Source organism: Mauremys reevesii, linkage group 2 (genome assembly GCF_016161935.1).
Source record: "Mauremys reevesii isolate NIE-2019 linkage group 2, ASM1616193v1, whole genome shotgun sequence".
NCBI classification, from domain to species: domain Eukaryota; kingdom Metazoa; phylum Chordata; order Testudines; family Geoemydidae; genus Mauremys; species Mauremys reevesii.
Window position 1 is genome coordinate 196,948,029 of NC_052624.1, and position 22,541 is coordinate 196,970,569.

General features: G+C 41.4%; 1 protein-coding gene and 1 long non-coding RNA gene across 3 annotated transcripts in view; one reads left to right on the forward strand and one right to left on the reverse strand.

The window, feature by feature from the left end:
• Positions 1-5,522: 5,522 nt before the first annotated feature.
• The window catches only part of MC5R (melanocortin 5 receptor), a 28,133-nt gene continuing 11,114 nt past the window's right edge, over positions 5,523-22,541 (reverse strand). Inside the window, exons 4-5 of the transcript XR_005593519.1 lie at positions 5,800-5,865; positions 5,523-5,619 (exon numbers count right to left, since the gene is read on the reverse strand). The gene's annotated coding sequence lies outside the window, so the exon portion shown is untranslated. The remainder of the gene's footprint in view (positions 5,620-5,799; positions 5,866-22,541) is intronic.
• LOC120396907 lies at positions 6,644-22,517 on the forward strand. 2 transcript variants are annotated; one of them, XR_005593520.1, is made up of 3 exons: positions 6,644-6,794; positions 19,804-19,857; positions 20,707-22,517. It is a non-coding gene; the product is annotated as an uncharacterized LOC120396907 (long non-coding RNA). The 2 variants fall into 2 exon arrangements; XR_005593521.1 differs by lacking the exon at positions 6,644-6,794 and adding an exon at positions 18,785-18,907.

The window sequence follows — 22,541 nt, forward strand, 5'->3', positions numbered from 1 at the left end:
GTGCATGAAATTTGGACCCAGAGCCACCAACATGGTCGGCTTGCTGTAGCATTAAGATCACTTGCCAGAGTGAAGGAAAGAAAGGAAGATATCTGACAGACAAATCTGGCAACACAAAGAATTTTTTTTTCCTTTGTGGTTTTAGAAGCAAGATCATACATATTAATAAAGCTCTAGGGAGGATTCAGTATTTGAAGTCAATGTAGTTTCACAACCAGAATAATATTAAAGTAGAAATAGCACCATTCATCAGCCAGACTTAAAAAAAAGGTGGGGACAGGGCAGACATTTTACATCCTTTGTCCTAGGCTTTTAAAAATGGAATACAATATTCATTTCACCAGTGAAATGGTAGGAAATACTGCAGTCCTCATTCCTATTTTGTGACCATTGTGAGAGATGTTATGGACACGTGGAATAGTCAAAGGGTATACTCTATATGGCTTCAGGCCACTGGGCTTACAGATACATTAGAGTTCACTGTTGGCACCTGTGGGTGAATAAGGAGAAGAGTGGTCCAGAGTTGCTTGAGGACTCCAGATGGGCAGAGGCTCCATGGTGGAAGGAACTCGCTGCCAGCATGTTGGTGACCAAGGGGAAATGATTGAATGGGCCAGGCCTCATTTACATTTCAATTATGTGACAGTTTGGGGCACATTGATTAAAATACAGTTATGTTTTTTGAGTTTGGGGGCACTAAATTGATGTTCACCCTGTTGGGAAATGAAAGGATAAGAGAGCTGCACCAAATTTGGCCCCTCACTTCAGGCACTCTGACCGAGATGACAGTCAGGCACAGCTAGGTAAGGAAGCCTGGACAAGGCTGAAGAGAAAGGATTTCCTGTCTTCTGCTAGGAATGCCTCTCTGGTAATAAGGATGCTGTAAAGAGCTCTATATACCAAAAACTCAGCTCAGAAGTAGCTTTGAGACAGGGGATGGCTTTGAGGTGATGGACACAGCTAAACAGAGGCAGGTGAGAGGGCTGGGTGGCTTGCTGTGAAGCCACAGAAAGTAGTAGTCTACCTGATGGGTTCCCATGCTGGCTTCCTACCTAGGACTCAAAGGTGAAATCACTTCAGGTGACACAGCCCCCAGAGCACCTCAGGCAACACTTCTCTTGGGAGCTGGAGTCTGACCTGGTAGAATTCTTGGACTCCTCCACCCCTGGACGAGTGGGGAAGCTGGGGAGGAAGGAAGGGACTAGAACACATCAGCCATTCACAACTGCAAAAGGAGGACTGAGGTTGGGGCTATTGTTAAGACAACCAAGAGGGAGGAAGGGAACTACCTAATAGATATTGGTAACTACCTTATTAATTTCTGGCTTTCTCAAGTTGATTCCTTGTCCTCCTTTTCCCTTCCAATAAAGTTCTTTCTTTTAAACCCATAAACTCAGCGCCTACGAGTGGAGAAGTACTGCCTGCTGGACACCCAGGGGAGGTCATTTAATGTTCCCAGGTTTCTGGATGGGAGTTTGAGATGGTGTTATTTAAATTTTCAGAAGGAACCCCTCGATAACTGAACCTGACCCTCATTGCTGCCAATAACACCTAGCAGAAGGACTACATATTAACATTATAAATGTTGTATGTATATTTATGGGTTAGGGATTATATTCTGGCTCCATAGGGGAGTCACAGGAGGTTCTTGCAGGAACTAAAATCTCTCAGGGGTAACTAGTGCAAATCCCTAGGCAGGTTACAAGTCCAGAGAGGCCTCAACTCCTTGGGGAAAATTTTATATATCGTTTAATCTAGTTTAAGAGGCTGGCAAACAAAGAACTAAAAATGTATAGAAGTGACCACCCTGACGTTGGGAGAAAGAGACTGTATTTAGAGGGACAGGTCTTTGAGAGGATTTGAAGTATCTTGAAACCTGCCAGGGTCTCCATGTGGAAGATGGGTGACACCTGGTAAGTCAGACACGCATGTAAGCTGATTATTGTTTTAAAGATTTTTTTTTCTGAAATGCTTTTGTTCAGAATAAATAATGCTTTTCTTTATGAAGGCTGGCTGGTCACTGGTTAACTCTGTCATTGCCCCAGAGAAAGCAGGACTGCCAGTACTGAACTAAAGTCAGACCTGCTAAAAATGATCACAGTGAATTGCAGGAGGAAGAACAGTTTAAATACCTGGCAGAGAGTCGTGGGACTCTGCCTCAAGAAATGTGACAACCTAGAGACCTGAGACCTAAGAGACGTGTCTTTACCTCAAGAACGTGATAAGTTAACTGACAATGAACAAACAAGGAGATGTTGAATGCCCAAAGATGCTTACAAGCTACAGTAGGCAATGCAGGCATAAACAAAACAGTTCAGAACCATGGTACATCAGGTACTGGTAAGACTTCAAGGTGCTGTAGGACTCTTTAGGCGGCATTGCTAAGACTTTGCAGAAGAAGAGTATGTTCAGAGGAAGAAGTAACCAAGAAATAAGAGCAGACATGTAAAGTTGGAAATTATGTCCAAGGCTTTGATTGAGGTCAAGAAACATGGTGGTTAGGGGAAGCCAGCAATAGGCCTAAAGAATTACTTGGTCCAAATGTTGAAATAAGAGTCAAAATGCAGAGTGGGAGAATCTGAACTTTCTGGGTATAATACTTTATTATACACTAGGGACACTACCAATGTACTGGATTATTAGATAAATGAGAAACTTTTAAGTCAGTACTAGAAGGAGAACTGCTGACCATAGAACGGGCTGGAGAGTCAGAAAATTGCTGTCATCTATCCCTTGCCTATGCCCTTTAATTCCCCATCTCTCTTTGTTATAGGCTCTCTGAAGAATGTTTTAACTTATTTACCAAAGAGTAACCCACTCATTACTGCTGAGCCACCATGAACAGGAGTTCCTGGACAAGGGAGGATGGATTCACAGGCCGTGTAGTCATTAGTTATGAAAACATTTGGTTCAGGGGGTGGGAGGGAGCAGAGAAAAACACACAGGCTGCACCTCAAGAAACACATAATTTTATGCCTCTCAGCCATGTCACCATAGGCCTGTTTCTTTCACTCATTATTGCCTGTGGCTCTAAATTGTGTAATTAAATTGTCTTTATACTGAGCTCTAGAAATTCCTTATCACAATTTTCAGCAGCATGTCTTTATTCAAGTAGAAGTAAACCAATCATGGTAATTAGCAAGTGATATTCATGGAATCTTAATTAGGAAACAATCAATTTTCCTAACAATTAAGGAAATGATCACAGACTGACTTATCAATAAAGATAGGGAATGGGAGGGGGAGATCACCTGGGGAACAAGTTCTTTGTCTCTCAGCAAAAAAAAAAAAATCTCTTCAGTTCCACTCTCCTGGGATTCATTAAATCTCCCTGTAGCCAAAGCCAGCAGAAAACTACTATATGAAGGGCAGGGCCAATCAGAGAGGGGGCCAGGAGGCTATTTGGCCCCGGCCACAAGCTCAAAGGGGACCTCAAATGTAGACACTTGTTAATTTTTTGGCATTTGATAAGTTTCGCAGCCTTGTTTTTATTCACACAAAAGCTAGATTTTTCCTCAATAATTAGTGCATTTGCACAGAAAAAGGCTAGAAAAGCATATGCATACCCCACACAGGCATGCAATTAGTTAATGTTGGCTTGAGAGGCCAATTAGCATATCAGGCTTCACCTGGAGCGTGGGCCAGGCTTAAATGGTGAAGCCCAACTAAGGAGGGGCTTGCATTGGACTATAAACAAAGGTAGTTTACAGCAGAAGGGGTCTGGAGGGAGGAACTTATTGGGATTAAAGAGTAGGGAAACCAGCAGCATCAAGGAGGCAGTCCAGTAGAGAAGTCTAGTAGGAGGCCAGGAGAAACAGAGAGCAGCTACCAGTGTGGGAGGAAGCTCTGGTGGGAATACCATGTCAAAATGGCAGGATTTGGACCTCTGGGGAGGAGGACATAAGGTCAAGAACAAGGAGGGTAGACATGTGCTTATGTTTATATATTATGTTTTTGGAGTTTGTTAGGAGTTTCTAGAGGAGGGCCCTGAGAGTTCTTGCCCTGAAAGAAGGGTGAATGTAGAGATGTTGTGGGGCAGAAAACCTGAGAGATGCTGGGTATGAAGAAGTTCAGAGAGGTGGTAGCAAGGAATTAGAACAGATCTTGACTTCTGGTTACAGATCCCTGAGCTGGAACCTGGTGTAGTGGGAGGGCGTAGGTTCTCCTACCAGCTGCTGATGAGGTGGTGTGAGGGCCTGAGAAAGGGACAATAATGGCAGACAGCCCTGAAGAAATGGTGTGAGGGCCATGGGGCCCAGAGTTGGGACTGAAAACCTTTTTGTAAGGCATTTGAACTGTTGTTTGCTGGATATTCTCTTAGCCCTGAAGAGGTGGACGTAAGGAGGGCTGAGTTATGGAGGGGAAAAAAGACCACTGCAGGGCTGGACCACTAGCCAGTGCCCCACACTAGTCAGTGTGGGGCACTAGACAAGTAAAAAGCCTGCTGAGTCACACTGAGCTATGAGAGGGTGCACCAGTGGTTAGTGGCACTTTTCAACATACTAGTTTTTCCACTTCCTGAGTATTTACTGATTTTATTAAATCTATTTGTCCATCTAGTGAAGTCAGATTGAGTCCAGATATTTGTACTATGCTCATCACCATGGTAGCTGAGCCTGTGCTATTTTGCATCTTTTTCTTTCAGCAAATGCAATTATTATAATTAATGTTAATACTTCCTGAAAATGATGAAATTCTACTTTCTGAACAAAGTCTTGATTCTGCATATATTTGCTTCAGTTGCAAATTCACCTCTTCCCAAGTTAAAGCAAACAAATTTCTGCAAAGAAAAGACTTTTTTTTTCCCTGCTGGCAAAAGCCATCTTCTGTTTTTATAAAAAAAGCCTGAGGTTGAAATTAAAATCATTTTGCCTCAAACCTGTGCAAATAGGATATTTTCCTCTGTTAGGCAAGTGGCAAACACTAATTTTGCAAATCTAGTGAAAACAGTAAAAGGGAACTGGCAGAGGGAGTTTAAACAATATAGCAATCCTGGGGACAAAGGTTGATTACCAAAGCCCTGCCAACCTTAGCAGTTATGTAACTAAAGGTTTTGGCGAGAGCAGAAAAACAAACCTGACTACAGTTTAGTTTGTGTTAGTATTATAAAAAGCTGGACAGCTTCCTGATTAGCCCCCTCACACAGAGATACAGTTAGCGATCGGTGCTGACAGGGAAGCAAGCTTTAGCTTTTTTTGTGGCTAGCTACAGTGAGTAATTGAGGATTCTGTGGGAGAGACTGTTGGTACTCTAAAGATAAATACTGGCATTCAGTTCCAGAGGGATAAGAGCAAAAGAGAATTGAATGGGCTGTCTGGAATTTCACTACATTTTTGCACTGGCACAGCATTTGTGTCACACACTTGCGGGCAGGTGTACCATTTTCCCATTAGAAGACCTGTCTCATTATAGACTCATCAGCCTACACAAGAATAATCCATGTCTATTCTATCCTAAGTTCAAAATGCCATTATACGTTCATATTTCCATTTCTTCCCATTGCTAATGAAAACTGTCACCTCAGGCAGAGGCACTGGGATAAATATGAAACTTCAACTTGGAACTGCTTCACGTGCTTCTAGATTACAAATCCTAGGGCTGGACTAGCACTCAATGGTTCTGAAAAACAAAACCCAAAGGTCTGGATTGACACACTGCCACTCACCCTAAGTAAGCAGTAGCGTGTATGCCCCAGAGTCACAATTCGGTCCCAGTTTTCCCTATGGCTTTAGAGGTCCCTACTGGCTCAGCTGTGCTGACTACCCCATTGGGAATGGGGTCAAATCTCGGCCCACCTACCTGCACAGGAGAAGCCATCCACAGGCTATCCCTCTCTCCTAGGCAGGATCTGGCAATGTAGTTAGCCTGCAACAGGAAGTAACAGAGTTCCTTATGCTCTCATACTTGCCAGCCTGGTCATGCAGTCAAGCTCAGGATTGAGCCCAAAGTAAAAAAAAAAAGATTGTTGTCCCAATTATGTGTGCCATTCACAGCTGTTAATTTAACAAAACAGAGCTTGCATCATCCGGATGAATGATAATGTGGGCAATATCCAGCATCCCTCAGACAGACACCACACAGAACTGCCTTTCAGCCACAGATGTGCCTAATTATTAACCATTAACATTTTTCTATAGCACCCTCGTAAGTAAAGCAGGGTCATCATCCTACAATATCTGCCCTGATTATGAACCAATGTGCTGCTGAAGAGAGTTACAATGCCCAATCAACCATTCTGAGCAAAACTCGCCACAAGCTACCATCAATAGAAGAAGCACAGAAAAGAGGGAGCCTCACAACTCTAATGAGGCCATTTGTTCTGGGTGTGGGAGGGGAGAGGCATGCCCAAGCAAACCCAGGCTGAGGAGAGCTCTGTACAGAATGGAGAGCCATGCTCACTGCCCAAGGAAGTTAAGTGGCATCCCTCTCAACCTAGACACCTGCCAATGAGTGACTCAAGGCATTGAACTATGTGACAAATTACTGAAATGTTGCATGTCCCACCATAAGCAACAGATTATAAGCTTTGTTTTGTAACTATAAAGTCCATCGGTAAGCATGTGTTCTCATTTTTTGTTAATTAATTAAACCAGGTTTTTTAATCTGTTGACGCCTGGGACCCAGTCCAGGCTGCTGAGGGAGTTGGGAAAGGGCCCTGACATGGGTTTCTTGAGCACTGCTAGAGGGAGAAGGGTAAGCTGGAGAGAGGTGAACCTTGCCTAGGCTGCCACCTTTCAATGACTGCAACACCATGACCATCTGTGGGCCAGCCAAGGAACACACACGCCTGTGAGGTAAGGAGCAGAGCTGTTCAGGAGGAACCAGAACTAGTGTTTGAATAGAGGAAGGAAAGATCAGGCTGTGCTGACAGGTTTTTCACAGGAAGGTAGTGAGGCAGAGGGAGTATAAAGACCCCAGCAGTTCAGAGGCAACTGTGCTCCAGTCTCCTTCTATCCTCCTATGGAAAACAGTGCCCCTACACCCAAAACCTACTGTTGGCTCTTGAGCAACTGTTTCCTTCCCCACAGGCCTCTCTGTTCCTTGTACCATTCCAGGAGGCCAGAACTACTCAAGAGGAGTCTTCTCTGCCCCTCACCTTTGCCAGCTGCTCCTTGTCTCACAACATTGCTCTAGAAGGGACCTCAAGAGGTCATCTAGTCCACTCCCCTGCACTCATGGCAGGACTAAGCATTATCTAGACCATCCCTGACAGGTGTTTGTCTAACCTGCTCTTAAAAACCTCCAATGACAGAGATTCCATGACCTCCCCAGGCAATTTATTCCAGTGTTTGACCATCCTGCAGTTCAGTGAGACAGGGAAGCCAAATGAACTCCACTGTGGTACATACAACGTGTGGTTCACTTGAGAACTCTGTATAAGGGCACTAGGAGTTTCCCTAAGTGACTGTTCCAATCTTGTTTATAACAACATTTTGTTCAGCTTCACAAGTTCATATTTGTCTGTATCAGCCTCCCTTTGACTGAGGACTTGTCTACACATAAAATGCTACAGGGGAACAGTTGCACTGCCACAGCTGTGCCACTGTAGCACTTCAGTGTAGACACTACCTAGACCAATGGGAATGGTTCTCTCATCGGTGCAGGTAATCCATCTCCTCCAGAGGTGGCCTTCCGTCAACGTAGTGCAATCTACACAGGGACTTAAGTCAGCTTAACTATGCTGCTCAGGGTTGTAGATTTTTCACACTCCTGAGTGACGTATTATGCCAACCTAATTTTCTAGCATAAACCAGGCCTGAGAGCTCAACCACAGGTTCTGAAGATAAGGATCTTAACCCTGCATTTGAAATGGGTTTCCATGGGGAAACTGGGGGAGAGCAGAGTCCTGGAGTGTCATGCTGTTAGTGGCCTGTGTTACTCAGATTTGCTGCAGTTGAATTTGTCCTCAGCAGTTACTTTCTTAATCTTAGTTGCCATTAGGGCTTTAGAAAAACATATTGGCATTAAACTTAAGTTAATGCACCATATGTTTCCTAGCTAGAGGGCAAGGTTGCTGCTTTTATGAAAGCCTGCAAGCTGTGAATCACTGCTCTACTGACTTAACTGTTTGATGCTCTCACAGTCTTTATCTGTGGCTTTGGTTATGGAAAATGCCACCTACGTATAGAAATAAAAATATCAAAGCAAAACCGAAAACAAACTTTTCACATTTGAAAGAGGTGACAAACAGAAACAATGAAAGGGAAACAAAATTGGCTGGAATATTTGTTGGTCCAAAATTTTGATTTGACTTTCAATCATAATTAGGGTCCTAAGTACCTAAGTCACTTATGAAAGTGGAACTTGGGTGCCTAAACCACTTAAATGCTTTTGAAATTTTTACCTAGTCTTAAATTTCAGATCATATACTATTTCTCAATTCAAGAAATACAATATTCTGCAATGCAGGAAGGGGCAGAGATAAGATTGTATATGCAACATAGACTTACTCTTTGTTGCTAACAGTGCAATCTTAACATTATCTTACCGGTGTGCTAGAATGATTTTTATAGTGGGGATGCTGATATGGAAACCATGTATTTGGTGTTTGTTATTACTTCACGCCGGATGATGTGGCAACACCCTTAGTTCCAGCACCACTGTTATCTTACCTACAAGTGTTATACCCTGTGTATATATGAATGAAAGCATCTTCAAAAATGTATTATATAAAGGACAATCTAATCCTGTTCTATGTACACATACTGTGCTTGCATTATAAGACTTTCCATTTACTTCAATGAGCACTAGATCAGGACATACATCTGCTGATCCAGCATGTGGGCCACTGTATTTGCTATATCTTAACTTTTTCTACAAACTAGAAGTCAAAAATTGAAGAGAAGACGTCAGGAGTAGAGCTGGGCAAATTTTTTCTTACAAAACTTTCTTGGCAAAAAAAGTTGGTGACACCAAAAGGGTTTGTGAATTCGTGTTGATTTCACCACATTTGATTTGACCTGGGGGGGAGGGGAACTTTAAAAACTCAACTCATTTTTTTAACACTTTTGAAACAGAACTTTTAGATTTTTCAGCTCACTATGACCATTTTGTTTCAAAATTTCCTTTAATTTCATTAAACGTGTTTAAAACTGGTCAAAATCAAACCGTCTTTTGACTTCTGTCAAAACAATATTTAGTCTGAGCTCAAACATTTTTTGTTTTGGCTGGAAATTTTGAAAAATCTTGTTTGTGGTTTAACCCTAAAGTGATCGAGAAGACGGGGGAGTGGCAAGAGGGGGTGAATTGCCAACTGAAAAATCTGCTATTTGCCTAGCTCTAGCAGGAAGTTGATTCCTGTTCTGACTTTTTGCTGTGTATACCCCTGGAGATACCCTAAGATTCCTAATTTGCCAGGAGAATGAAACCTAGGCAAGACATTCAAGTTCTGGTACGGAAGGAAGAAATACTCTGGTGTGTTAAATGGGATTTAAGAATGGCATGATTTATTCAATTTGGCATGATCAGTTGACAGTTGGTGACATCCAAGACAGGAATAGCATAGTTGTTGCAAATCAGGGCTGAGAAACATTGGTGGAACTCTACAGCAATGAAGTTTGCACAAAAGTTGTTCATACTTTGCCTGGTTCAAGCTCTTGCTATTTAATACACTGAATTTCAATTCAGTGACATTCTTCTTAGAAAACAGTTCTTTAGGGCGCGTTTTAAAATAATTCCTCCTAAGAAATATGTTGCAAAATTCTAGCCAATCACTGAAACAGAATTATCAAAAAGAGAAACAGAATTCATGTACTGACACTATTACCAGTCACTGAGCAGATCATTCAGAATAGCATAATCCACCCCTTCACAAAATCTATCCTTCCATTTTAGTGGTGCAGCAGTATAAAATGTAAACTAAAGAAAAAAAATCAGGAGGCTGTATCTGAATAGATCCAAGAATTTTTAATTCATTCAGAGAGTCCTAGAAAGTTTTACTAATCGTACGCGGTATAAAATAATGATTGACTTCACAAAACTTGATACTATTTGTTTGCACAAAATGTAACACTGTATAGCTGACAAGACTATCACCCTTTCAAATGTATTTTCAGTTTAATGCTACACATCAGAGTTCCTACTAGTAACAGAACAGCATGTTTCTACATCAAGAAAAAATCTTTCATACCTTCCTCTTTTCAAAGGGTTCACATAATTTTTTTCTGATTTTAATAGTATATGAGCATATAATGACCCAGATAGACATTATTCTGTGGTTATTAAATTACATATTAGACTAAATTAAGTAACAGAGTAATACAGAGACAGTCATCAGATGTACCATGAAATCCTAAACTAGATGTTAGATGGAAAAGACCTATTACTATAGGCTATCTGGTCTATTTTCCTGCCATTGCAAGATTAAGCCTCATGTTCATTTTACTAGTGCTTCTCTAGTCTAATTTTAAATAAGTGGCCCAAGCAACAGATTCCAAAGCTCCTGTAGAAGACTATTTTGCTTTCTACCTATCTAGGCATTGATAAAGACTCCCCTCAGCACAGAATCTGAGCACCTCCTGAAGCAGACTCGCAATAAGCCAGCAATTTAACTTTTCTTCGTTTTCTCTCTCTCCTCTTTGGCTTTACCTCTTTGTCCTCCTCCTTTTTTCTTTGCTGTTTTTAGTTACAGCCATGGGAAAGCTGAGATGAAGTGAGGTTTTTTTTTCACTTCACTCTGAAGGCAGGAATGATCTCAGATTTCACTATCTTCTCTAATACTGAATTCCAAATCTTTGGCCCTATTACCATGATTAGTTGGGAATTGGTCCTGCTTTGAGCAGGGGGTTGGACTAGATGACCTACTGAGGTCCCTTCCAACCTTGATATTCTAAGATTCTAAGAAGGCCCTGCTTCCTGCTCTCACATACTTCTCCCTTGAGGTTGAAAACTTCAGTGACCCTGTGTTGTCAAAGGAGACTCCCGTCACAAAAAGTGAAGTGCTTTCCAAGGACTCTTGCCAGGAAAATTAATACCAGGATCTTGAGTTTGACACTGTATTCTATGAGGAACAGAGCTCTGGGGTGTTGTGCTTTGGCAGCTGTTGCTTAACTGGCAGGCTGTCAATTCTGAAATCAATGAAGCTTTTTAATATAGGCAATGCTCATCTCCAGGCATGATGAGTTACAATTATCCAGCCTGGAAATCATGAAGTCTGAAGGCAAGGTATGTATTACACTTTTTGAAAATCAACCGCCCTTTAAGTTTTTTCAAGTTGGGCACCCAAATACTGAGGAACACAAAATTGCTAGTCACATATGAAAATCTTGGCCTGGGTGCCTACAGTTCTTGACACAAATCTCTCATTTAGCCAATGCTTGTACTTGGCGTCATGTGCACATGCTGCATGGGCAGTAAACATCACAGTAAATGTTTCAACCTGCCCTGCTGGAGCAGACCTCAGTGTTCTGGTGCCCCCTCTGCAGCTACAAGTTAGGCAGCACTGTCTGAATTGGACTTGCCATTTCTCTTAGCTGCAGTACAATTCTTAATTAGTCCTTTCCCTTCCTGGTATCTGGATTTGTGATTAAGGTCCCAGTCTCCCTTCTACGTAGTTAACTCTAGATTTACTTCCTAAATCAATGTCTCCATTCCACTGATCTGTTTGTTTGTTCTTCTCTGAACTCGCTCGAATTTGTCAATATCTTTCTGGTCATTAGCTGCCCAGAAATCGCAGAATAACTGAGATCAGTGAAAAATAAAGCAATTTGTTGGGATTCCCTCTGAGACCTCTTTCCACTTGGCTTCCCAAGATCTCAGTTCAACTCCAAATTTTGTCACTCAGGTATCTTTATTTGGCATGCAGCAAAGCAACACTGATCAGATTCAAATGCAGAGGGTGTATCCCCAATCCAAAATTACACAGAAAACCTCTTCCTTTACTTATGTTTACACACACAAATTGCATTACTCTAAATTACATCACTCACTTTGGTATTGGCTTTATTATTTTGTAGGAAACAGGCCCTGGAAAGCATGCTTTCTCCATGGACAACCTACTCTTTACTTCATCTTACATTCAAGGCTTATCTTGTCCACTATTGTGCATTCAGTCTCTTAGGTGACTGACCCATCTTAGCACAGACATTGTTTCCAGCTTGCTGATTCATTTACTTTCCTACTTCTGACTTCCAAGAAAGACAGTCTCACCCATGTCCAGTTACCCATGCCAAGCCAGGCCCACACAATTCATAAAGGACATTAACATAAGGGGCGGCTCTAGACATTTTGCTGCCCCAAGCAGGGCGGCATGCCGCGGGGGGGCGCTCTGCCGGTTGCCAGTCCCACAGCTCCGGTGGACCTCCCGCAGGCGTGCCTGCGGAGGGTCCGCTGGTCCCACGGCTCCACCGAAGCCGCGCGGGACCAGCGGACCCTCCACAGGCACACCTGCCGGAGGTCCACCGGAGCCGCCTGCCACCCTCCCGGTGACCAGCAGAGCGCCCCCCGCACGCCCCAAGCACGCGCTTGGCGTGCTGGGGTCTGGAGCCGCCCCTGATTAACATGACTTTCCAGAACAAAAAGGCAACAACACAGGCAAAATACATTTTTTCCCTACGATTTGCAAAGTGCCAAGCAAATTCAAGCAAGTGGTAGTGCTGTTTTTAACTCTCTTAATTGTGTTGCGATGCTTCCCCCATAAACCACAACCCCCAATGAGAATCTGTGTGTGAGACATGAAGCATCAAGCTATTTTCATTAATAAACTTGTAAATTCATTAGACCAGCAGTTATTTATCATTTTCTAAACTAATTAACAGAGTGGCTGATATTTAATATTGCTGTAGGCAAGAGTCCTGAAGAAACAGCTCTTAAAATGATTAGGTAAAAGGAAAAAATACTCTCTCCAATGAGTGTTGATCAGCGGCTATTCCTCTCAGCCTATAAACACCTCTCATTCTTGTGTATAACTGGCATAATTCCATTGACTTCATTGGCAGGAGAATCAGGACCTTTACAGCTATTCTTATTTCATCTTCCATTTTGGCTACAGAAAAGAAAATACTCTCAGAGGATGCCTAGAATATCATTCACAATGTATTTGTCAGTGGTTCTTCCTTCACACCTCACCACCCAGTGTATGAGAATTCATGATATCCCTTTGAGCTTGCCAATCATTTTATTACTAAAGCCATTGGGTCAGATCTCTGCCTTACTTCATCCTATGCTGTTCTAAGCTGTGCCAGGCTGGGCAGAGAATCAAAGAGCTGGGTATTCCTAAAGGCTCTCTGCTGTGCTGAAAGGAAGCTCAGCACAATAGATTATCTGGCCCTCTTCAAAGGAAATTTGACGAGAACCTGTACATATGTCTAACTAAAAATGGGAGCTAGGCAAGGAATAAAGATTAAAGATTCTTGTTTTAAGTAATTCGTATCCTGCTAGATTCCAGGAGATTCTAGGACTACTGAAAACATTTACTGTTTTTTAAAAATATGCAGCAGTTCAGAAGTTGAATTTTGCCAGAGCCAAATTAAATGTATGCCCCAGAAAAGGAGTTGTTTCAAACATAGAACTCCTTTTTGAGTTGGTTGTAAATTTGGCCAGATAAGTTTTCTCATTCCTATCAGAAATACCTATATCATTTTAATTTACACTTCATGTAATTTAAACAGATTATCACTAACGTTGATGGATTACTACATCTAAATTGATGGCTTGCCCTTTTTGTACAAGGAAATTAAGTTTCACATTCATGAATGTAAGGTCATTTTATATAATTCCCTTGCATTTAAGACCATCTAAATCAGGGATCAACAACATTTGGCACGTGGCCCACCAGGCCTATTTATTTACCTGCCGTGTCTGCAAGTTCAGCCGATCGCAGCTCCCAATGGCTCCAGGCCAAGTGGCGCAGGGCAAGGGACATGCTGGCCGCCACTTCCCACCACCCCCATTGGCCTGGGACAGCCAGTGGGAGCCGTGATCGGCCGAACTTGCGGACGCAGCAGGTAAACAAACTGGCCCGGCCTGTCAGGGTGCCAAATGTTGCCGATCCCTGCTATAGTTCAAGAACGACATATGCACTTCTGTTATGTCTTTGACTAGTCTACATTTCAGGTGTGTAACTGCTCCACTCATTCACATGGTACTGTTTCTGCTCCATGAATAAAGCTGTTACAAACAGAAGGATTAAAATAAAAGATTTCAAGCTGGTCTCCTGAATACTTCTAGCGTGAACCTCCACACTTGTAAATGTTGGTGATTGTGGGCCAGGGTGTGGTATTTGACCATCTTGGCTGACAAGAGCTACCTACATTCCTCAGGAATAAGAAATGAACCCTCTATAACACTTTCAAAGAATTTTATCCACAGATTTTTAAGGCCAGAAGAGACTATGAGGATCATCTAGTCTGACCTCCTGACTAATACAGGCCATAGAGTCTCACCCAGAAATTTCTTTCTCGAGGCCATAACTTCTTTTTGTTAACATGCAGATTTCAGCAAAAGTACCTACCAGAGCACTTCAACACATTAATACAACTATGGCACTAACAAAGGAAATCTACAAGTTCCAACTCACTTGGTTGCATACCGTAATTCAGATTTTGGGCTATTAGCTACATCCTCAACCCTGCCTAAATTTCCTTTTCTATTCATGTTCCCTCCATAGCAATGTGTCATAAGAAGAGGCCAGACTGATGATACCTAACAGAATTAAAAGACATCATGAGCTGATTGACATCATCCTTCAAGGTTCTGAACATTCTAGAAGACCACTTCACTCCTGTGCTTAACTTCAAGTATGTGGGTAGTGCCACTGATTTCAGTGGGACTATCTCTACATTTAAAGTTAAGCACATGCCTTAGTAATGTACTGGAGTGGGGCCTAAAACAAATGGGTGCCAATCTGCTACAGAAATCTTTAAGAAACCCACAAATTAAAAGAGGGCCTAGTGCACCTGGCCATTGATCAAAGAAGGTAGGAAGCCTTATTAAAATGATATTTAAGTGGACTTCATAGTTTTCATCCACAGTCACTTTATTCTTCAGGAGACATACATGGAATTTATCCTAAATATAGCACAGTTTCTGCAGCTCAGGATTTCTTGCTGCCAAAAGATACAAACACCTTAATAGCTGTCTATCATGGGAAGCCACAATTATTTATATCTTGAGTTCTTGATGAAACCCTAGGGCTGTAATCCTGGGGTGGTAGATTACTGGAAAACTCAAACTGGAAATGAAAGCATTGCATTTGTGGTAAAAGACAGTTTCCTACTGCTCATGCTGCAGCTGAAGCAATCAAAAAAGGAGGATCATAGATGAGTAAGCAGCAATGTACCTAATGCGTCCAGCAGCCTATGACACTAATGTGACTTAGCTGGTAGCTAGAAAACAAGTTTTTAATAAAAGAAATGTTTGGAAATATGAATGTTTAAAATTTAAACTTATGATTACAGTCTGGTTAAAAGTAAATCCATGTAGCTTAATCTTACAATAAACAAGAAAAATCAATTCTGTATTATAAAAAAAGCCATAGGTTTTGCCTAAATATTATAAAAATATGGATTTTGTCAACCAAAATCCTCTAATTTTTAACCTCCTGTACATTTCAAGAGAAAGAAATAACTCTGCCTACACTTAGAAAATCCCAGGAAGAGGAAGGTGGCACATGAAGCTTCTGTTTCATCTGCCACTGGCTTATTTGTGGCTTTGCCAATGCACTTGGATAATAAATCATGTTCATAGATTGGTGCTGTCCTTTCAAATCCCCACAACAGCAATTTGTGGACAACCATCCTTTCCAATTACTCCACCTACACAGGCCAAATGTACGAGTTAGATGTTGTTATTAAAGTGATCATCTTGACATAGTTGACAATAAAAAAAATCTTAAGGATTCATATTGAGATGAATGGAGCAGGTCACTTTTTGTAGTGCTATTTTTCCACTGGGTCGGTGAATTCAGCTACATGACTCTGTAGCACTCCATGTTGAGAAGGTTTTCTTAGTAAGCAGAAGGGCTGGAAACTTTATATTTAAATGAAACCTAACATTCTATAGAAAGCATTGCAAATCAAAAAATCTATAGAAAAGCCCTAAAACTATGTCCTAGCACAGAATTTTCAGTGTATATTTTTAATGGTCACCAGATTGGCTTATCAGAAAAGAACTCCACTCTAGTAAAGTCTTGGCTGACCATCAGCTAAGTCTGTTGTTAATATGCAAATATGTATAGTTGACTGTGAAATGCTGACCCATAAAATCCTATTGGCTATAGTTGTCTCAGTTCAGCAGTAAGAAAACTGGGTTGTATTTGATCTCTCTTCAGTAGACACTCCTGAGAATTAAAAGAGAGTTTCTGAAGACTTGAGATTTATTAAGCAAGCTCAGAATGACGGAGAACTATGCAAATTTTTCTTAAACAAGTCTAGACTTTCATGTTTTGCAAATCTTAATGTCCTACCCCCTCTCTCTTATATTGCATTCTCTTTTATAGCTTTATGCATTATGTCAAGTATATTTTATTTACGTTCATTCAATGTAATGACCTTAGCTACCTTACAATTTTTACTGTAATGGGTTGTATTCTGTATGGCTACTTAACTTTATTAAAAACAATTTTTCTGGATGTTTCGCTTTGAAGAAGTGCTGCTTACTTCCAAAAAGGAGACTTAGATTACAGACTCAAGGCTTGTCTACTCTTGAAATACTACAGTAACACAGTTTCAGCTGTGCTGCTATAGCACTGATGTGTAGATGCTATCTATGGAAGCTGATAGAAGGGGTTTTCTGACGGAAGAATTCTTCTGTCAATCTAGCACTGTCTACATAAGGATTTAGGCCAGCTTAGCTACATCATTCCCTGGTCTGGATTTTTCTTACCCCTGAGTGACGTAGGTGGATCAATCCATTTTCTAGTATAGATCAATAATTTGTTAAACATAGGTTCTTAAAGTTAGCAACTAAATCAATGGTGCTAGTTATAATTATCCAGTTTTGAAAATGCTAGTTTGACCTCTCTGTCGCCATTCTCCCACCCTGTAAAATGGCAGTTATATTTACTATACCATTTCAGAGTAATATTGTGAGATTTAATTCATTAATGTTGACACTTTTGAAATAGTCATATGGAAGGTGCTGTAGAAATGTTAAATATCATTAAAATTAGAGCTGGTCAAAAATTGGAATTTTCATTGTGTGGGAAATTCCAATATTTCAAAATTTGTTTTCATCCCAAATCAGGATAAAAAAACAAAATATCCACATCTTTCGGAGATCAGAAATTTTTCAAAATTTCGATTTCAAAACATTTTGACATTCCTAAATCCTCTGGAGGCTGGGCTGCCTGGGTGGACTATGTCTCCTATGATGCATGCTGGTCACAATGTACTACAGCAGATCAATCAGAGGGGAGAGAGCAGTGCTTTGTAGGAGATGTAGTCCGAACAGCGGGCTCAGCTCACAGAGGGAATGGGAGCGGGAGGCACCCAAACTACAGTTCCCATGAGGTACTGAGGCCGCTTAGGCAAACACAGCATAATGTCCAACTTATGCAACATGAAAGAGAGACATTATTAATAACTATAAGTAATTCTTAATTGATTAACATTTACTTATAATTTAAGAAATAATGCACATCCAAACATCTCCTGATCTAACAGGACAAGTTGTTGCATATCATTAGCAGGAATACTAAGGTTGAAAATCAGTATCAATACAGTCTGAATTACCCTTTTAGATGCTCAGATCCTATTTTAAGTCCTTTTGGGACTGAAGTTTCTCATTCTTGACCTTTATCCAGTGGTAAGTTTTGTGTGTGGGAAAACTTGAGAAAAAAATCCGTACAGCCATTTCTGGTTTAGGAAAACCAGAAAAAATATATATATTACACCGCTACCTCAATATAACACCACCCGATATAACACAAATTTGGATATAACACGGTAAAGCAGTGCTCCGGGGTGGGGGGGCTGCACACTCCGATGGATCTAAGCAAGTTCAATATAACACGGTTTCACCTATAACGCGATAAGATTTTTGGCTCCCAAGGACAGTGTTATATCGCGGTAGAGGTGTATTTGCATTTTATGGAAAATGAAGGGATCATCTGTATTATTGTTATAAATATCATGTGAACCTCAGTTTCCCTGTTTGCTATTACCCTGTGTGACTGCCTGGAGTTAAATCAAAGAAGGCTGAAGGGAAACAAACAGAAAATGAAACAATGAAAACATGAGTTATTGCCAGAGAGAATACCAAGGTTCTTGAAGAAACAATGGGGAAGCTATTGAATGGGAAATGCTCACCTGCCTGGCTCCAATCAGGCCAGCAGGTTAATTTTTCCCAGGACTTGAGCCTAGGATCAAAAGAGCATTAAATATTCAAGACCCTAGCATAGAGAGGAAGGGACTAAGCTAGTAGCAGCTGCTCAGCAGGAGAGACAGAGAAGAGAGAGCTGCAGAGGGGACTCTCTCTCTCTCTCTCTCTCTCCCTACCTAGGGCTGGAGGTAGCTGGGTTATGTGGAAACTACCAAAACTTGCCAGAAAAGGATACATTTAGGTGAAACCAAATGCCTAAAGACTGTTGTTGGTTTAACCCTTTTCTCTGAATATTATGTACCTTTTGAGAGAGAATAAACAATATGTTTGTTTTGAAGTAGCTGGTTTTGAGTCACTTTAATCAATTCCTGGTCACGGGCTGCCAGAGGGACATTTCTTACAGGTGCAAAATACAGGTGGGCCTGTTGTGTTAACACGGTTGGAAACAGGTGGGTTACCCTGGGATCCATTGTGAGAGTGGCAGAACCACGGAGTTCCACCTGGAGAGCAGTGAAGGCAGCAGAACCTGTCACCTGAGTGTACATTCAAGAGGGGCTGCAAAGGGGTCTCAGGAATCACTCACCCAGTTAGCGTGATCAGACTGTGGAAACCAGGAGTGATGAAGCCTGGTGATCCAATCTAAAGTGGGGTGAGTTCCACTATGGGAGAAGTGCAGGTAGAGACAGGCCTGTCACTTGGCAAGAGTGCCCAGGACAGACGGGGGGTACATGTCCCTAAGGTGGTATGTGCCCCTGAAATGTGACACTTTCAAAAAGAAAATGGAATTCAGATTTTTTTTTATTTTTATTTTTTTGGCACAAAGAACTAAAATACGGTTGAATTTACATGTCAGCTGTGGTTTGATCTCAATTAGCATCTGGATAACTTTGCGGGGACATTAAGTGATAGTCAAAAACAACAAAATTATATGGAATTAGATACATAAACTCTACCAAGTCTTTTGCCATCATTTGTGGCACTATAGTGTTATGCATTACATAACGGAAATACTATTAGGGCTTAATCCAAACCCCACTGAAGTCAATGGAAGGTTCTTAGGTAGATTAATAGAGCAATATTCTATCTATCTAGTTAAAGGTGTGGTTCTGGGTTTGGTTCTATGTCATTTTCAGGGTTTTCTTCTCAGGGCTGTTGTAAGATATCAGTCAATAAGTAATACTGTTTAGGAATGATATAAATTCCCTTTGATTTTCTATGTACACCTTCAAATAATCTGATTTTCCACCAGCACTAACACTTCTCATTCTTTAACATTTCATTGGATATGATTTATTTAGTTATCCTTTACCATTTTAAAACATCTGTATTTCCAGGTTCTCTCCTTTCCTTTCCTGGTCTGACTATTGCACCTTTCATCATTCTATTCAGTTACTTGTTATCAACATTATTTTCAAACTGACATTTTCAGCAGCATGTCGTTGGATATAAACACTATGTTCTTCATGTTCCTTGCTTTCCCATCCAAAGGTTCACAGTATGAAGGCTTGATGGGACTAATGGTGTATTTCCCACTTCTTTCATTAGGTTATCCACTGGGTCTTTGGTTCTCAGCCTGTCTGTATTCCAGTCTTGTCTCAGGTGAGATAATCCAGACATGTGAACTTCCTCCACTGACCCCGTCTCATTAAGCTGCACACATTTTAAATTCACTCTCAGTATAGTCCCATGTGATTAAACCTCCGGGAATACGTCCAACCAAACCGGGCAATCCTCCCTGTGCATCACAAAGCAAGCCCTCAATAGTCCATCAATGTACAGCCCCAGCGTCTCTCACCACGCTCAGGCTCTCTGCAGCTCCAGCCTCTCAGTCCAGCCTTTAGCCCGCTCTGGCCCTCTATCTTCAGCACTGTGGCTCAGAGAGCTATCAGACATCTCCCCCTGGTGCTCTCAGCCCTCTCCAGCCTGGGCTTTCTCAGGCTCAGAAAGGTCAGCATGCTTCTCCCTCTGCTGGCTTCCTGGAAATTTCTCCCTCTTTCCAGGGAGGTCATCCAGAGCTTTCTGCTTTCTTCAGGTTTCTCTCAGAGCATGTCTCTGCTGCTGCTTCTTGTCTCCCATTTAGGGACCACCCCCTCTAGGGCCCAGCTGCCCTCTTTTAAGCCTAATAGGAGGTCAACTGACCAGTCACTGGCCTCTTCCCTCAGAAAAGGCCAATGTCACCCTCTGACGCTCCCCTTCCAGAGAGTTACTACAGAATCAATTTAAACTTGATATGAAAGTCCAGTAGAGGGTGTACCTGTACTGTCACCAGTGGGTAGAGATGGACAAAATTTTTCAGTCAAATAGTAAATTTGCTGGAAAATGCAGTTTCAGGGCAACCAAAACTACTTGTGAATTGGAGTGGAATTTGGCTAATAGTGTTGGCTGAATAAAAAATGAAAAAAGTTTCAGTTTGAAAGCAACTGATTTTTTTGTTTTGTTTTGTTTCAGCCACTGAACTGAAAAAATCAGTTATTCACTCAGCTCTACTAGTGAGAAGAGTTTGATAATGCTAAATGAGCAGACAGAAGGATTCCTCAATCTGACTGACACAATGTCTGACTTGGGGCCTAACCGTGCATGCCTTACTCATGTTGGTACCTCCTTCAAGTCAATGAGACCAACCACGGTGTGTAGGGCATAGGGAAATCTTCAAGTGCCATAGAGCCACCACAGGAGCATGATGGGGGTCGTGACTGGAATGCCCATAAACTCCAACAACACGCCTCTTGGAGTCCACTGCAGCCAATAGAACTTACAGCAGCCGTGGGGCTGCTTTATCTTATACTGGGAGAAAAATAATCCTCCAGCAGCCCTATGGATCAAGGATTCCAAAGTTCAGCTTTGCTGGGCAGAGTTATGGTGCAGCTCTGTGACTCAATTTTCTAACACTCTCCTAGTTGCTTCTGACCTCCTTTGACTGGATATGTAACTGACACTAGCCCTTTACATCAGTTGCCCCCGTGACTTCTATGCAAGTTGCATCTACTTTCAATAGGTATGAATGCAGAATAAATGAGATGTATAGTAATGACTCATAATAGAACACTACTGGTGTCCACACAGAACAAAACAAGTTTTCCATTCTTTTTCTCTCTTGGTTTTTGACATGGGGAAAAGGGAAACATCCAATACAGCAAATAATAGTGGTCATATCTGTTGTGTTTAAGGTTAAAGGAAAAATAAATTAAGCATCAGAGGATAACTCTTACCACCACCAGGTCGAAAAGGAAGTGGCCTTTTAGTGGATCGGTGAAGAAGGAGTGATCAAGTGTCCCCTTCAAAGGCAGGGCTGTTTTTCTTGGTTAACATTCTGCTCTATTACAGAGTTGTTACTATGCATGTGTCTTCCGGGTGGACAGACCCTCTGTTGAACCATAACTGAATGACAGCATGAGCACGGGTGGTATCATGGATTGGTGGGCTGCTGAGAGCAAAACCCAGTGGCTAATTTTCTTGTGGTTTTCTCTTGAGGGTACTGGCATGAAGGTTCATACTTTTAATTAAAACTCAATAATGATGACTGCCAGAAACAATCAGAATACTCACTTTTTTTTTCCTCATCATATTCTAGTAGAAACAAAAACAGTATATTTGTTTTCATTCAGTTGTTGAATATGAGGCGTATGTATGGTGGTATCTATGTATTCATTTATTTAGCATTAGTTTTAATAGTGTTAGTCACAATGACCAATAAACACTGGGCCTAATTTGCCACTCTGCTATACTAGTTACGCTGGCATGATTCCACTGAAACTGGTGTAACAGAACGGGGAATCAGGGCCACTATTGTGGCATATTTTTCCTGTCTCTTATTACAGATGCTAGCAGTTTCCACTCTGTGCAATCAGTGTCATGCCAGAGTTCCCTCTTCCCCATGTAAAGCTGACAATGATGGGTAAAGAAAATGTCAACACCTGCAGGAGAAAATAAATTAATTTAAATGTCTCTTGGTTAGCCCGTAACTTCTTTTATAAGGCTTTCATCACTAAATATCAGTTTAAACTGAAACATGAAATCCTGGTGTGTAATATTCCCTTCCCCGGGAATTCTGTTTGCAATTTACCACTTGAAATAACACCCCAAAAATACTGACAATTTTCCAAATAAACTCTAGAGACTATATTACAATGAATATTCAACAACAAATGGGTTTTCCAACCCTCGACTTTAATAATTACCTCAGATACTTATCTTTTTACATCAAATAAAATTCCAGAGCAAAAACAAAATATGAGGTAATGTACAATTCAAGAAAATATCCAAAGCTTTTACAGTTTTGATTT